Below are 15,663 nucleotides of genomic sequence, written 5' to 3' on the forward strand. Positions count from 1 at the left end.
CTCCCACCGGAGGCCAATAGTGGGCATGGCACAACCGTAGGCGTCTGATCTCTCGATGAAGCCGTCGTCCATAGGTCGAGATCTTTAAGGTAGGCGGGGGAAATGCAGGCCCGCCTCCAGGAAAGCCAATAAGGAAACGCGGCAGTATGGGCGTGGCGCAATGGAACGCATTCCCTCGCTCGCTGAAGCCGGAGTCCGTAGGATGTTGACTAAACAAGGTGGGTGGGCAATCACGCCTGCACCAAGGAGAGCCAATAGGGAGATGCAGAACGCAGTGTGGGGCGTGGCTATGATTGTAGTGCAGTGTGGAGGGGACGGCTCAGGCACTCTGGTTCAGTCTGTGCCCGGGACTGGAGACGGGCGGATCGGGGAAGGAGTGGATTTTGTTCGTGGTCAGGATTACAGGTAACAGGTGAGGGCGGATTGGTGTCGGTGCTCTGTGTGGATTGGTGTCGGTGCTCTGTGTGCAGGTGGGAGCATGCAATGTAATGTGGGAATGTACTCACCTACCCAGGTACACTGCTACTGCAATCACTTAAAGGGCATGTCCACCCCAGACTGGTCTATAGCTAAGTGTGAGCAGGGCACCATGCTGCTTCCTCATCCCCTCCATCAACCAGTCCCTGACCTTGCTATTGCAGAGAGGCTGCAGAGCTTACATCTGAGCTGACACTTCCTCTTTTTTTCCTGGGACGGAGCTGTAGTCGTGAAATTCTGTGTGCGACATGGTCATGCCCTTTAAGTGATTGCCAGTAATTCTGCCTATTTATAGGGAAGCAGCAGTCTCTCTGCAGAGGTTCGTAGAACAGATGATCCAGCTGGGTGATGCTGTGGATGTACAATTGAGACTGGATATTGGTCAGTCTTGGGTGGTCATGCCCTTTAAGTGATTGCTATTCTGCCTATGTATAGGGAAGCAGCGGTCTCTCTGCAGAGGTTCATAGAGCAGATGATCCAGCTGTGTGATGCTGTGGTCGTACAGCTGGGGCTGTATATTGTTCAGTCTTAGGTGGTCATGCCCTTTAAGTGATTGCTATTCTGCCTATCTATAGGGAAGCAGCGGTCTCTCTGCAGAGGTTCATAGAGCAGATGATCCATCTGGGTGATGCTGTGGATGTACAATTGAGACTGGATATTGGTCAGTCTTGGGTGGTCATGCCCTTTTAAAGTGTTACTGAACCCCCAACAGTACAATCAGTCTGTATATACAGTAAATCATGCTTGTTATACTCACTGTGGGACCTAAGGGGTTAATCCTCTGCATTGATTAAAAACGCTTTTTGATCCTGTCTTCTCTGATCCTCCCCTTCTTCCATTGACCCCCCTCTTATCTCCTGCTAAGACAAATGTGGAGGCACTCTGCTCATGCTCAGTTTGGTGTGTATTGCTAGAGCGGTGTGTGGGTTTTTTGTTTTGTTTTGAGAGCGTGCATGTGATCAGCACAGGACCAATCGGCACTATCCAGAGGTCAGGGGTCCTGCATCCTATTACAGCAGAAAGAAAACTCCTACAAGCTCAGCGGACACTGATAGACGTCACAAGACTGCTATATGCTGCTGATGAGAAAAGGGATTTAGCAGTTTATATTTACTAAAATAATTGCATTTCCATGTTCTGTGTACTGTGGAAGACCAGATATAGTGAATGCAGGGTCCGGGGAGAGCAGATATAGTGAATGCAGGGTCCGGGGAGAGCGGATATAGTGAATGCAGGGTCCGGGGAGAGCGGATATAGTGAATGCAGGGTCCGGGGAGAGTGGATATAGTGAATGCTGGGTCCGGGGAGAGTGGATATAGTGAATGCTGGGTCCGGGGAGAGTGGATATAGTGAATGCAGGGTCCGGGGAGAGCGGATATAGTGAATGCAGGGTCCGGGGAGAGCGGATATAGTGAATGCAGGGTCCGGGGAGAGCGGATATAGTGAATGCAGGGTCCGGGGAGAGCGGATATAGTGAATGCAGGGTCCGGGGAGAGCGGATATAGTGAATGCTGGGTCCGGGGAGACCGGATATAGTGAATGCTGGGTCCGGGGAGACCGGATATAGTGAATGCTGGGTCCGGGGAGACCGGATATAGTGAATGCTGGGTCCGGGGAGACCGGATATAGTGAATGCAGGGCCCGGGGAGAGCGGATATAGTGAATGCGGGGTCCGGGGAGAGCGGATATAGTAAATGCAGGGTCCGGGGAGACCAGATATAGTGAATGCAGGGTCCGGGAAGAGCGGATATAGTGAATGCAGGGTCCGGGGAGACCAGATATAGTGAATGCAGGGTCCGGGGAGAGCGGATATAGTGAATGCAGGTTCCGGGGAGAGCGGCTATGGCGAGCGCGGGGTCCGGGGAGAGCGGCTATGGCGAGCGCGGGGTCCGGGGAGAGCGGCTATGGCGAGCGCGGGGTCCGGGGAGAGCGGCTATGGCGTCCTAGTAATGCACTAAAGATCAGTTTGATGTGGTCATTCCCTCTAATAAATAAATATATTCTAAGCAGTGGTCTCTCTGCAGAGGTTTATAGGGGGGGACCCAACATGGTGCCTTGGTCATGATATACAGCTAAATCTAGGTAAGGGTTAGGCTTTGGTAGGCGTTTATTTATTTCAGGTACTTGTATAGCGCCGTCAGTTTACACAGCACTTTACATATATATATTTCTACTTGTGAAGATTTTCAATGACAATTTGTAGGACGATTTCCATTATTTTCCATGTATGTGAAATTGCAGCAACACTGCAGAAAGTCATGTAAGAACTACTTTAGAAATCGCGCCGCAGCAAATCGCGCGTTCGGACACTGACATTCACATTCATTTCGATGCGATTTCAATTCGCAAATTGCACCTGACATCGCATCGGTGTGACTGGGTGCTATATAAAGGTGTAAGATTTTGGGGTGACTGGGATCCCTTCGTCTGGCTTTGTACGTTTATGGAAATGGTGTGGAGCCCACAATGATGACTAGGTGTATGCTGACCTTTGAGAATCGTCCTCTTCGTGTTTTGCGAGTTCTTTTCACCTTGCTCAAGGGCGGGAGATCGGTCAGACTGGAAGGGAGCCCAACCTGTGACCGATAAGAGTCTACCCTTCTATGTTTTCCAGGACTCTCCATGGCAGAGAGGATGGTAATGGTTCTGGGTCACAGAGCCTTCCTCCAGCATTGCAGATTGGGCTTGTGGAGCGTAAAGGTTCATCCATAGACAACTAGTGCAGCTGAGAGTCTTCCTTCATAGTAGTAGCAGTGAATTAGGGCTACTACTTTATATAGCAGATCTATATGTCTTGCCAAAAGTATTGGTTGGCTGGCCTTTCCATGCACATGACCTTTAATGGCCCCCCCCAGTCTTAGTCCGTAGGGTTCAGCATTGAGTTGGCCCCGCCCTTCCCACGCACATGACCTTTAATGGCCCCCCCAGTCTTAGTCCGTAGGGTTCAGCATTGAGTTGGCCCCGCCCTTCCCACACACATGACCTTTAATGGCCCCCCAGTCTTAGTCCGTAGGGTTCAATATTGAGTTGGCCCCGCCCTTTGCAGCTATAACAGCTTCAACTCTTCTGGGAAGGCCGTCCACAAGGTTTAGGAGGGTGTCTATGGGAAGGTTGGACCATTCTTCCAGAAGCACATTTGTCAGGTCAGGCACTGATGTCGGGGGAGGAGGCCTGGCTCGCAGTCTCCGCTCTAATTCATCCCAAAGGTGTTCTATGGGGTTGAGGTCAGGACTCTGTGCAGGCCTGTCAAGTTCCTCCACCCCAAACTTGCTCCTCCATGTCTTTATGGACCTTGCTTTGTGCACTGGTGCGCAGTCATGTTGGAACAGGAAGGGGCCGTCCCCAAACTCTTTCCACAAAGTTGGGAGCATGAAATTGTCCAAAATGTCTTGGTATGCTGACGCCTTAAGTGTTCCCTTTACTGGAATTAGGGGGCCAAGTCCAACCCCTGAAAAACAACCCCACACCATAATCCCCCCTCCACCAGACTTTACACTTGGCACAATACAGTCAGGCAAGTACCGTTCTCCTGGCAACTGCCAAACCCAGACATGTCCATTGGATTGCCAGACAGGGAAGCGTGATTGGTCCCCCCAGAAAACACGCCTCCACTGCTCTAGAGTCCAATGGTGGCGTGCTTTACACCACGGCATCCGACGCTTTGCATTGCACTTGGTGATGGAAGGCTTGGATGCAGCTGCTCGGCCATGGAAACCCATTCCATGAAGCTCTCTATGCACTGTTGTTGGGCTCATCTGAAGGCCACACCAAGTTTGGAGGTCTTTAGCTATTGACTCTGCAGACAGTTGGCGACTTCTGCGCACTGTGCGCTTCAGCATGCGCTGACCCCGCCCTGTCATGTGACGTGGCCTACCACTTGGTGGCTGAGTTGCTGTTGTTCCCAGTTGCTTCCACTTTGTTATAATCCCACTAACAGTTGAGCGTGGAATATTTAGTAGCCAGGAAATGTCACGGATGGACTTATTACACAGGTGGCCACCTATCACGGGACCACGCTTGGAGTCACTGAGCTCCTGAGAGCGACCCATTCTTTCACCAATGTTTGTAGAAGCAGTCTGCATGCCTAGGGGATGGATTGTATACACCTGTGGGCATGGAGGGGATTGGAACACCTGAATCACATGATCTGGCAAGTGTGTGTATTAGTGGTGCACCGAAATGAAAATTCTGGTGCTGAAACCGAATACGAAAGTTCAGGAAAGTGCCCGAAATGGGGCATTGATTAAAAAAAAAACCTCAATACATACCCCAATTTGTTTTATAAAACATGAAAGAGGATGTTACGGCGAGTAAATAGATACCCAACTTGTCACGTTTTAAAATTGCGCACGCTCGTGGAATGGCGTCAAACTACGGTACTTAAAAAAAAAAAAATAAAAAATCTCCATGGGTGATGCCTTAAAAATTTCTACAGGTTAGCAGTGTAAAGTTACAGAGGGGTCTAGTGCCAGAATTACTGCTCTTGCTCCGACGTTCGTGGCAGTACCTCACGTGTGTGGTTCGAACACGGCTTACATATGTGGGTGTCGCCTACGTATGCATTCACCACTACGTAGGGGGACGGGGGCAGTTTAAACTTTTTTTTTTTTTTTTAACACTGTCCCTTTTAAAAAATTTTAATCACTTTTATTCCTATCACAAGGAATGCATGCATCCCTTGTGATAGAAATAAGCAGTGGCAGGTCCTCTCCCCGGACCCTGCGTCCACCGTATCCGCTCTCCCCGGACCCTGCGTCCACCGTATCCGCTCTCCCCGGACCCTGCGTCCACCGTATCCGCTCTCCCCGGACCCTGCGTCCACCGTATCCGCTCTCCCCGGACCCTGCGTCCACCGTATCCGCTCTCCCCGGACCCTGCGTCCACCGTATCCGCTCTCCCCGGACCCTGCGTCCACCGTATCCGCTCTCCCCGGACCCTGCGTCCACCGTATCCGCTCTCCCACAGTACACGGAACATGGAAATGCAATTATTGTAGTAAATATAAACTGCTAAATCCCTTTTCTCATCAGCAGTATATTGCAGTCTTGTGACTTCTATCAGTGTCCAGCAGAGCATTGGTTATAGCATGTAGAAGTTTTTTCTGCTCTATTAGGATGCAGAACTCCTGACCTCTTTCTGGACAGTGCTGATTGGCCCTGTGCTGATCACATGCACTCTCCCAAGAAAAAAAACCTCTCTAGCAATACACACCAAACTGAGCATGTGCAGAGTGTCTCCACATGTTATGTCTTATCAGGAGATAAGAGGGGGGCACTGGAGGAAGGGGAGGATCAGAGAAGTCGGGATCAAACATCCATTTTACACAATGCAGAGGATTAACCCCTTAGGTTCCCCAGTGAGTATATCAAGCATGCTTTACTGCATCTACAGATGGATTGTACTGTTGGGGGTTTAGTAACACTTGAAAGGGCATGACCACCCAAGACTGAGCAATATACAGCCCCAGCTGTAAGAAGAGGCACTAGAGAATAAAATGGTGGGTAGTGCAAATTTTTGTCACAATATTTGCACAGTGGTTTTCCAAACGCAAAAGTTTTGGGGGGAAAAAAATTACAATTTAATGAATTTTATTGTACACAAACACAATAGAATACACATTTTTTTTGGGTAAAATATAAAAGATGATGTTACACCAAGTAAATGGATACTAAACCTGTCACGTTGGGTACGCTCGTGGATTGGAGACAAACTACGGTACAATAAATTATCCATGGAGGACACTTTCAAAGCCTTTACAGGTTACCAGTTTAGAGTGACACAAAGGGGTTTATTTACTAAAGCTGGAGAGTCCAAAATCAGACTCCCTTCTGTATAGAAACCAATCCGCTTCCAGGTTTCATTGCCAAAGCTTCATTGAACAAGCTGAGGTTAGAAGCTGATTGGTTTCTATGCAGAAGGGAGTCTGATTTTGGACTCTCCAGCTTTAGTAAATAAACCCCAAAAGGTCTGGCTGTGGAATTGTTGCTCTTCCTCTGACGTTTGTAGCGACACCTCACACGTGGCGTCATCGCTGTTTACGTACAGGGAAATTGGGGCAAACGCTTTTTTTTTTTTTTTTTTTTATACACTTTTGTTTTTTACTCTTGTTTTAAACTTTATACTCTTGGGTCTTTACTACACTTGGGTCTTTACTACACTTTTTTTTTTTTTACTCTTTTGTTTTTATACTTTTTTTTTTAACGTTATACACTTTTTTTTTTTTACACTTTTTGTTTTTTAATCAACTTTATTGCTATCACAAGGGATGTACAACCTCTCTTGTGCTAGCATGGGCCACGACCGGCCCTCTTTATGGAGGGGTCTATTAGACCCCAGATCTTCTCCCCTCTGGCCTGCAAAGCATCTGATCAGAGATGGGTTTGATCAGATGCTGTACAAGCCAGTAACTGCTTAACAACAAAACGGAAACCGCAAGTGCCAAAATCCACGCCGTTTCTGATGTCAGAGAAGAGGGGTAAAACCGGAGGTCAAGTGGTTAAAGTCGTTCTAGATGTATTCAAAAATGCATTTATTTTTCATTTACCTGAAGTTCAGCACTTGTTACATGAAGCTGCAATAGGCAGGATAAATTGCACTCTAGTGGGCTATTAGTATTCTCTCTTGACCTTTGTATTGATGGAGTCTGGCAGTGTGACACGTTCTGAAGCTTTAAAAGCCACTCATGGCTATTTCATTGATTACTTGGGAGATCAAGTGGTCATCAGTGCTGAGTAAATAGGTGTTGCCTAATCTCTGGGGAATGATTGTGGTGCCGGGGCGGAAGAAGGTGCGTTAGCAGCAAGCATCTATATGATGATATACCTAGCTCCACCTACCTGGTAAGGTGAGCCTTTTCTGTGCCGAAAACATGGGCTCCCCAAATGTGGGTGGCGGCAAGTTCTTCAGGAATTGGCACCTTTGTCAGGAATGTCATTTATGGCTTCAAGAAAATTCTAGATGAATTGAACGCCTTTAAAGTGGCAGGGGGCTTTCTAAGATTTAGTCCGAAAGTTGAGGTCCCGAACCCGTACTGCAGCGAGCCACGGTGCACACTGAGTAATGCAGGCTATAGACTGGTCGAAAACTGACCGTTTTTTTAAATAAAAAAATCGGTCGTTCGATCGGCCGACGTTACCGCCAACGGCAAAAAAATAGCCCGATTTTCGTTCCGTCTACAGCCGGCATTTAATTACTTCTGTCCCTTGCAGAGAGCTCCGCTATTATATTTGACATGAAAAAGTATTGCTGTTGCAACAATGTATCCTTTTCGGATACAGATGGTTTTATTCGGATACAAATAGATACATTGTTGCAACCGCAACACTTTTCATATAAAATATAATAGCGGACTGGAATTCTTTTTTCTTCTTTCTTCTCCTTCCTTCCTCCTTTCTTTCTCCCTTCCTCCTTTCTTTCTCCCTTCCTCCTTTCTTTCTCCCTTCCTCCTTTCTTTCTCCCTTCCTCCTTTCTTTCTCCCTTCCTCCTTTCTTTCTCCCTTCCTCCTTTCTTTCTCCCTTCCTCCTTTCTTTCTCCCTTCCTCCTTTCTTTCTCCCTTCCTCCTTTCTTTCTCCCTTCCTCCTTTCTTTCTCCCTTCCTCCTTTCTTTCTCCCTTCCTCCTTTCTTTCTCCCTTCCTCCTTTCTTTCTCCCTTCCTCCTTTCTTTCTCCCTTCCTCCTTTCTTTCTCCCTTCCTCCTTTCTTTCTCCCTTCCTCCTTTCTTTCTCCCTTCCTCCTTTCTTTCTCCCTTCCTCCTTTCTTTCTCCCTTCCTCCTTTCTTTCTCCCTTCCTCCTTTCTTTCTCCCTTCCTCCTTTCTTTCTCCCTTCCTCCTTTCTTTCTCCCTTCCTCCTTTCTTTCTCCCTTCCTCCTTTCTTTCTCCCTTCCTCCTTTCTTTCTCCCTTCCTCCTTTCTTTCTCCCTTCCTCCTTTCTTTCTCCCTTCCTCCTTTCTTTCTCCCTTCCTCCTTTCTTTCTCCCTTCCTCCTTTCTTTCTCCCTTCCTCCTTTCTTTCTCCCTTCCTCCTTTCTTTCTCCCTTCCTCCTTTCTTTCTCCCTTCCTCCTTTCTTTCTCCCTTCCTCCTTTCTTTCTCCCTTCCTCCTTTCTTTCTCCCTTCCTCCTTTCTTTCTCCCTTCCTCCTTTCTTTCTCCCTTCCTCCTTTCTTTCTCCCTTCCTCCTTTCTTTCTCCCTTCCTCCTTTCTTTCTCCCTTCCTCCTTTCTTTCTCCCTTCCTCCTTTCTTTCTCCCTTCCTCCTTTCTTTCTCCCTTCCTCCTTTCTTTCTCCCTTCCTCCTTTCTTTCTCCCTTCCTCCTTTCTTTCTCCCTTCCTCCTTTCTTTCTCCCTTCCTCCTTTCTTTCTCCCTTCCTCCTTTCTTTCTCCCTTCCTCCTTTCTTTCTCCCTTCCTCCTTTCCCCGATTTGCTCATCATTGCCGGGAAAATCGGCCGATTGTCAAAATCAGCCGCAAATTTTCCAGCTTGACCGATAAAAAGAAATGTGCCAAAACCCTGAAAACGGCTGACCAATTACCTACTAACAGTGCGAAAATTTTTCCCCGAAAAATCGGCTGATTTTCGATCCGTCAATGGCCTGCATAAGACCTTTATGGATAAAAATTGTCAAAGTGTGGCTTGGTCTGGAAAACCCTTATATGATCTTGTTGTGGAACAATAAAGCTTGGCTAAGGCTGATGTCGATGGGGTGCCACATGGGGAGCATTGATTAGCTCCATCAACCTGCACCTGATGCCATCAAGATGGGCAAATTTTGACTTGAGTGGTGGCTTCTTTTTGGTACTTTGGTTTTTCTTTCGTTGCTGTGTAAATTGTCTTCACATAATGGAACCGAATAGTGTGAAGGGAGCCTTAAAGTATCATTGTCCGGCTATCCTTTTACAAAGAAGAGGGTAGGTAGAAAATTTTCTAATTTATTTTCCTAGGCCAGTGGTCTCCAAACTGCGGCCAGGGGTTGAATGTGGCCCCTTGCTTGCCTTTATCTGGCCCTCGGGGCACTTTTTCTCCCACTGACACCAACAGTAGGGCATTTATTGCTGCTTGTGACAATGATGGGGCACCAGCCCTCTTGCCGACTCCCAGGGATGGGGCACCAGCCCTCTTGCCGACTCCCAGGGATGGGGCACCAGCCCTCTTGCCGACTCCCAGGGATGGGGCACCAGCCCTCTTGCCGACTCCCAGGGATGGGGCATGGTTTACTCCCAGTGGCCACAGTCTGCGAACCACCCCCCAACCCTGAAGGACCATAAACTGGCCCTTTGTTTCGAAAGGCTGGAGACCCTTGTTTTAGGCCACAGAATTTGATGGAGATCGTCCCTCCATTAGCCTTTTTGGTTTGGCTAGCTTTGAAGTAAATCTTGGTCCACACAGATCTAACCATTTCACTTTTAATCTGCTCTCCTCGGCAGCGCATACATACTTTCTTTGGCTACTCGGCTGCTAAGATCTGCTCTTGGGACTGAAGGAAAGTTTTTTGTAAGTCACAGGAACATTCAGTGCACACGCGGTCCTCCGTACCCAGACAGACCAGTTACTTCAGTTGCCAGAGTGTTGGAGGAGCAAAGGAAAGGCAAGTCTATGCTGGGAAAGCTGAAGGGGTTATTGCAATTGTTACTTTGGTCTGAACATCTGTAGGTCCAGGTTCACTTTGAAATGAGAGAAATACATAGGCTGTTATTACCATGGCAGACTCCCTTCTGCAAATGCTAGTTGCCTGACCATATCTAGCTCCGGCGCTTTATTTCAGGTCAGTGACCCAAATGTACATCAGTCTGAGCGAAAACAGAACATCTGATCTGCATTACCTGTTCTTGGTCATTGTGGAAGTCATGGAATGATCAGATCTTGGAGCAATCCGATGAGATGAATCCTTACACACGCTACTTGGGTAGATCTTACCATAGAGAGTTTTTAGTTCGTGTCTTAGCACTCAACTACTCTAAAGGCCCCCCGTAGATGGCTCGAATTTCAAGTGATGACAAACTGGCTAAATTTGTGCTATGGATGGTACTGTGAGCAATATCCAGCTCAACAAAAGTCAGTTTAAATACCAGCTAAATTGGGCGGAAAATGATTGACCTATCAGATGCAATCATGGTTTGGCAACACGATTTTGTTCAGTCATAGGTATTCTGGCTTCTTGAATACAATTGGTGGAAGTGGAGCCAGTTGTTAGTAGGTAGGAAATCGATTAGTTTTCCATTCCAGCCAGGGGCGGACTGACCATTCGAGCTCTCAGGCACTCCCCAAGGGCCAGTAGGGGGCCCCATGAAATGCCCCTGATACCTTTTTTTTTTTTATAGGCTTTTTTGGGTGTGCTTTGAGTGTGGGCAAGGACACTGGGTCCCCATGATCCCATATTGCCCGGGGGCCCCATGAGTTGTCAGTCCGCCCCTGATTCCAGCCCACAAGCTATGTATGGCAGCTTTTAAGGGAATTTTTCAATGGGATTCTTTGCAGAATGACCAAGCTACTAAAAAACACTCTTGTAGTTGTAGACCAAAACCAGCCTTGTGCAGGGGAACAGTTTGTACTGAATTTTGAGAACGTAGCTGATCTGCATTGTTCAGACTTGGAACCGATTTAGAAAATTAGGATGCCAACATCTAAGATGAGTGCTAGGGTTTAAATTACTGCCGCTTGATAGGTAGTCTCTTCTCTGGCTCCCTTGTAAATGGCCAAAGCTTTGTGTTTGGCTGGAGCATGACTTTGAAGACCCTCTAATCACGAATTTAAAAAAAAACTAAATGTTACCTTTACGTACCTGAATGTGTTTTCTGCGATTAATGATGTCCCAAGGCTTCTCATCTTGGCTGCAGTGGTTCTTCAGGTTCCCACCTCGGTGCTTGAATGACATGGACACTTTCTGTTGGTTCTCCAGTGACTGGGTCCTCAAAGACCTCAGAAGACGGCAGCTCATTGATGACCTCTTGTTGAGTGGCATTGGTTGTAATTTTGTTTTCTGTAGTGTTTTCACTTCAAAAACATGCTGGTAGGTTAATTGGATCCTGTCTAAATTGTCCCTAGTATGTGTATGTATGAATGTGAGTTAGGGACCTTAGATTGTACCCCCTTGAGGGTTAGGGACCTTAGATTGTACGCTCCTCGGGGGCGGGGACTGATGTGAATGTACAATATATATGTAAAGTGCTGCGTAAATTGACAGCGCTATATAAGTACCTGAAATAAATAAACAGGTCATGTTTTCAGGATCTCCTTCCAACTTGTACACAAGCTTTTAAATTAATGTTGATGGCTTGGTATTTACGAGAGCTATTTTATGTAAGGGAGATTCCCAAAACATTTCCTGTTGGGGGTTCTTGAGGACTGGGGTTGGGAACCACTAGCTTAGGAGATGAGACAGCCATCTTCAACGTACTTGGTTGAGCCAGTTAACCTACCAGTATGTCTTTGGGAGTGCAGAGTACCCAAAGGAAACCCAGACAAGCACAAGGAGAAAATGCAAACTCCATGCAGGTAATATCTAAGGGAAATTCCTAAAGCATGTCTTGTTGGGGGTACTTGAGGACTGAGGTTGGGAACCACTGGCTTAGGAGGTGAGACAGCCATCCAAGGCACACTCGGTTTAGCCAATTAACCAGCATGTCTTTGAAGTGTGTTGTACCCAAAGGAAACCCATGCAAGCACTGGAAGATCATGCAAACTACATGTAGGTAGTATATTATGATTATTATACATTATTTATATAGCACCAAAACGTTTGCTCAGCGCTGTACATTATAGTGGGGGACAGTACATGAGACAATACAGTAACAAGACAAAACATGAGGGGTTCGTGGGCCCTGCTTTTTTGAGCTTACAATCTAGGTATATCCCAAAACATGTATTGTTGAGGGTACGTGAGGACTGAGGTTGGTATTGCTGGCTTAGGAGGTGAGGCAGCCATCCAGGGCGCACTCAGTTGAGCCAGTTAACTTACCAGCATGTCTTTGAAGTGGGGTGTACCCAAAGGAAACCCATGCAAGCGCTGGAAGGTCATGCAAACTCCATGTAGGTAGTATATCCCAAAACGTGTATTGTTGAGGGTACGTGAGGACTGAGGTTGGTACTGCTGGCTTGGACTAAGCAGCCATCTTGGGCGCACTTAGTTGAGCCAGTTAACCTAAAAGCATGACTTGGGAAGCACAAGGAAAGCCATGGAAGCACAAGGAGAACATGCAGCTAATGTCCTGGTTGAAATTTACGCATTCACATGCGTTTATATATGTGGGCATATTGTTTTTATTTGTTTTGAGCGCTACACCCCACTTATTTATCTATGGTTGAAATTTGAACCTGAGAAACCCAGTGCTACTAGGCTAAAGCGCTAATCCCTAAGCTACTGGGCTGCATTCACAAGACCAGTTGTCTACAGTCTCAGATCGTGGCCTTCACCTCCAGAAAAGGGACGTGTGAGGGTGGACATGGGTAAGTCATAACATTTTAGTGCGGAAGGTTTTTTTTTTGTTTTTTTTTTCTTTAAATTGTGAAGGGTTGGGAGGATGGGGGATATATTTATCCCTAAGGCGGGCTTTAAAATTGTAAAAATGAATTCCATACTACCCCGTGGTTGATGCAGCTTCTTCTGAAGTCTATTTCTGTCCTATATTCTTCAGCTGATTGAAATGTCTTTCGCGCAAAGAGAATGACAGTTACAAGTTCAGACACGGCGTGCTGTTTGGTGTGATAAGTTATCTCCGTTTGTATAATGTTCTACTGCGTCAGTCTTGAATGGCTGGTTAGGCAGCGACGGAAGCTGTCGGTGAAATATTCTGAATATCTGGTCTTCTTATGGCCTGCTGGGGCTTGACGTACAAATGCTTAAAGTGACTTTTTTTGCTAAAATACATAATAAAAATACATTTCCCCCTGCAAAGAAACCATCAAATAGTCCTCTCCCACGCCAGTCTCTGTGGTGGGGCCAATGGTTGGAACCACAGGGAGCAGAAGGTGACCAGAGATCGGACATTCCGGGATACATAGTTCTTTAGCAAACGAAATGTCATCCGGTTGGGGTTTAAATCTAATTAAAATGCGTTTATAATAATAAAGATCCGCATTTTTATAATTATATGCCTGGAGTTGACTTATATAAGCTACTTTTATATTGCAGATCGATGCCGAGATGGCAGTTTATGTACACTTGCCTTGTAACCCTTCCCCCAGTGTGTATTGTATTGATTGGAATGTGGTCAGGAGGGGCGGTAAAGTGTGTATTCTATACGATAAGCCGCCATTGTCTTGTGCATTGTGTATCCTGCTGTCACCAGGGAAATCCTTCTACAGGGACAATGGGAGCAGCATGATACCGGCATGTCTCCGAAGTCTATTTATTCTGTGGCACAGAAGGGATGATGGCAAGGCCTGCCGGAGGAATAAGCCCAACGATACATGAATACGAGGTCTAGGTACTCTTTGTGTATGTTAACAGAGTAGCATCATGCAGCCATGATACTATATACATGGATAATGGTCAAAGCAAACGTTACATAGTTAGTCTGGCTGAAAAAAGACAAAAGTCCATCCAGTTCAACCACAAAAAAAAAAAAAAAAAGTTTTATAATCCTAAACCCACAGTCGGGGGCGGATTGACAACTCATGTGTCCTTGCCCACACCCAAAAAAGCGTGCCAGGGGCATTTCACAGGGCCCCCTATTGACCCTGGGCCCTCGGGCAGTGCCCGAGTGCTCAAATGGTCAGTCTGCCCCTGCCCACAGTTGATCCAGAAGAAGGCAAAAAAAAAAACCCAGCAAAGGACGATCCAATTTGCTCCTGCTGGGAAAAAAATTCCTTCCTGATCCCCCGAGAGGCAATCAGATATTCCCTGGATCAACTTTACCTATAAATGTTATATCCAGTTATATTCTGTGTATCCAAGAAAGAATCCAGGACTTTCCTACAGCAATCCACTGAGCTGGCCACAACCAACTCTTGAGGGAGTCTATTCCACATTTTCACAGCTCTCACTGTGAAGAAACCTTTCCGTGTTTGGAGATTACATTTATTTTCCTCCAGACGTAAAGAGCGCCCCCTTGCCCTCTGTGATGACCTCAGGGGGAATAACTACACCTAGTTCACTATATGAACCACTGATGTATTATACATGGAGATCATATCCCCTCTTATGTATTATACATGGAGATCATATCCCCCCTTATGTATTATACATGGAGATCATATCCCCCCTTATGTATTGTACATGGAGATCATATCCCCCCTTATGTATTGTACATGGAGATCATATCCCCCCCTTATGTATTGTACATGGAGATCATATCCCCCCCTTATGTATTGTACATGGAGATCATATCCCCCCCTTATGTATTGTACATGGAGATCATATCCCCCCCTTATGTATTGTACATGGAGATCATATCCCCCCCTTATGTATTGTACATGGAGATCATATCCCCCCTTATGTATTATACATGGAGATCATATCCCCCCTTATGTATTATACATGGAGATCATATCCCCCCTTATGTATTATACATGGAGATCATATCCCCCCCCTTATGTATTATACATGGAGATCATATCCCCCCCCTTATGTATTATACATGGAGATCATATCCCCCCCCTTATGTATTATACATGGAGATCATATCCCCCCTTATGTATTATACATGGAGATCATATCCCCCCTTATGTATTATACATGGAGATCATATCCCCCCTTATGTATTATACATGGAGATCATATCCCCCCTTATGTATTATACATGGAGATCATATCCCCCCTTATGTATTATACATGGAGATCATATCCCCCCTTATGTATTATACATGGAGATCATATCCCCCCTTATGTATTATACATGGAGATCATATCCCCCCTTATGTATTATACATGGAGATCATATCCCCCCTTATGTATTATACATGGAGATCATATCCCCCCTTATGTATTGTACATGGAGATCATATCCCCCCCTTATGTATTGTACATGGAGATCATATCCCCCCCTTATGTATTGTACATGGAGATCATATCCCCCCCTTATGTATTGTACATGGAGATCATATCCCCCCCTTATGTATTGTACATGGAGATCATATCCCCCCCTTATGTATTGTACATGGAGATCATATCCCCCCCTTATGTATTGTACATGGAGATCATATCCCCCCCTTATGTATTGTACATGGAGATCATATCCCCCCCTTATGTATTGTACATGGAGAT

At 46.3% G+C, this 15,663-nt stretch overlaps 1 protein-coding gene across 2 annotated transcripts in view; it reads left to right on the forward strand.

The window, feature by feature from the left end:
* Window positions 1-279: 279 nt before the first annotated feature.
* ADISSP (adipose secreted signaling protein) overlaps window positions 280-15,663 on the forward strand; it is a 104,966-nt gene continuing 89,582 nt past the window's right edge. The window contains exon 1 of one of the 2 annotated variants that reach the window (XM_089662205.1): window positions 280-405. The gene's annotated coding sequence lies outside the window, so the exon portion shown is untranslated. Of the gene's footprint in view, window positions 413-15,663 lie in introns of both variants that reach the window. The other variant, XM_089662204.1, reaches the window with a different exon arrangement.

This window comes from Staurois parvus, unplaced genomic scaffold (genome assembly GCF_062004578.1).
Source record: "Staurois parvus isolate SC_StPar_1 unplaced genomic scaffold, SC_StPar_1.0 ptg001437l, whole genome shotgun sequence".
Classification (NCBI taxonomy): Eukaryota; Metazoa; Chordata; class Amphibia; order Anura; family Ranidae; genus Staurois; species Staurois parvus.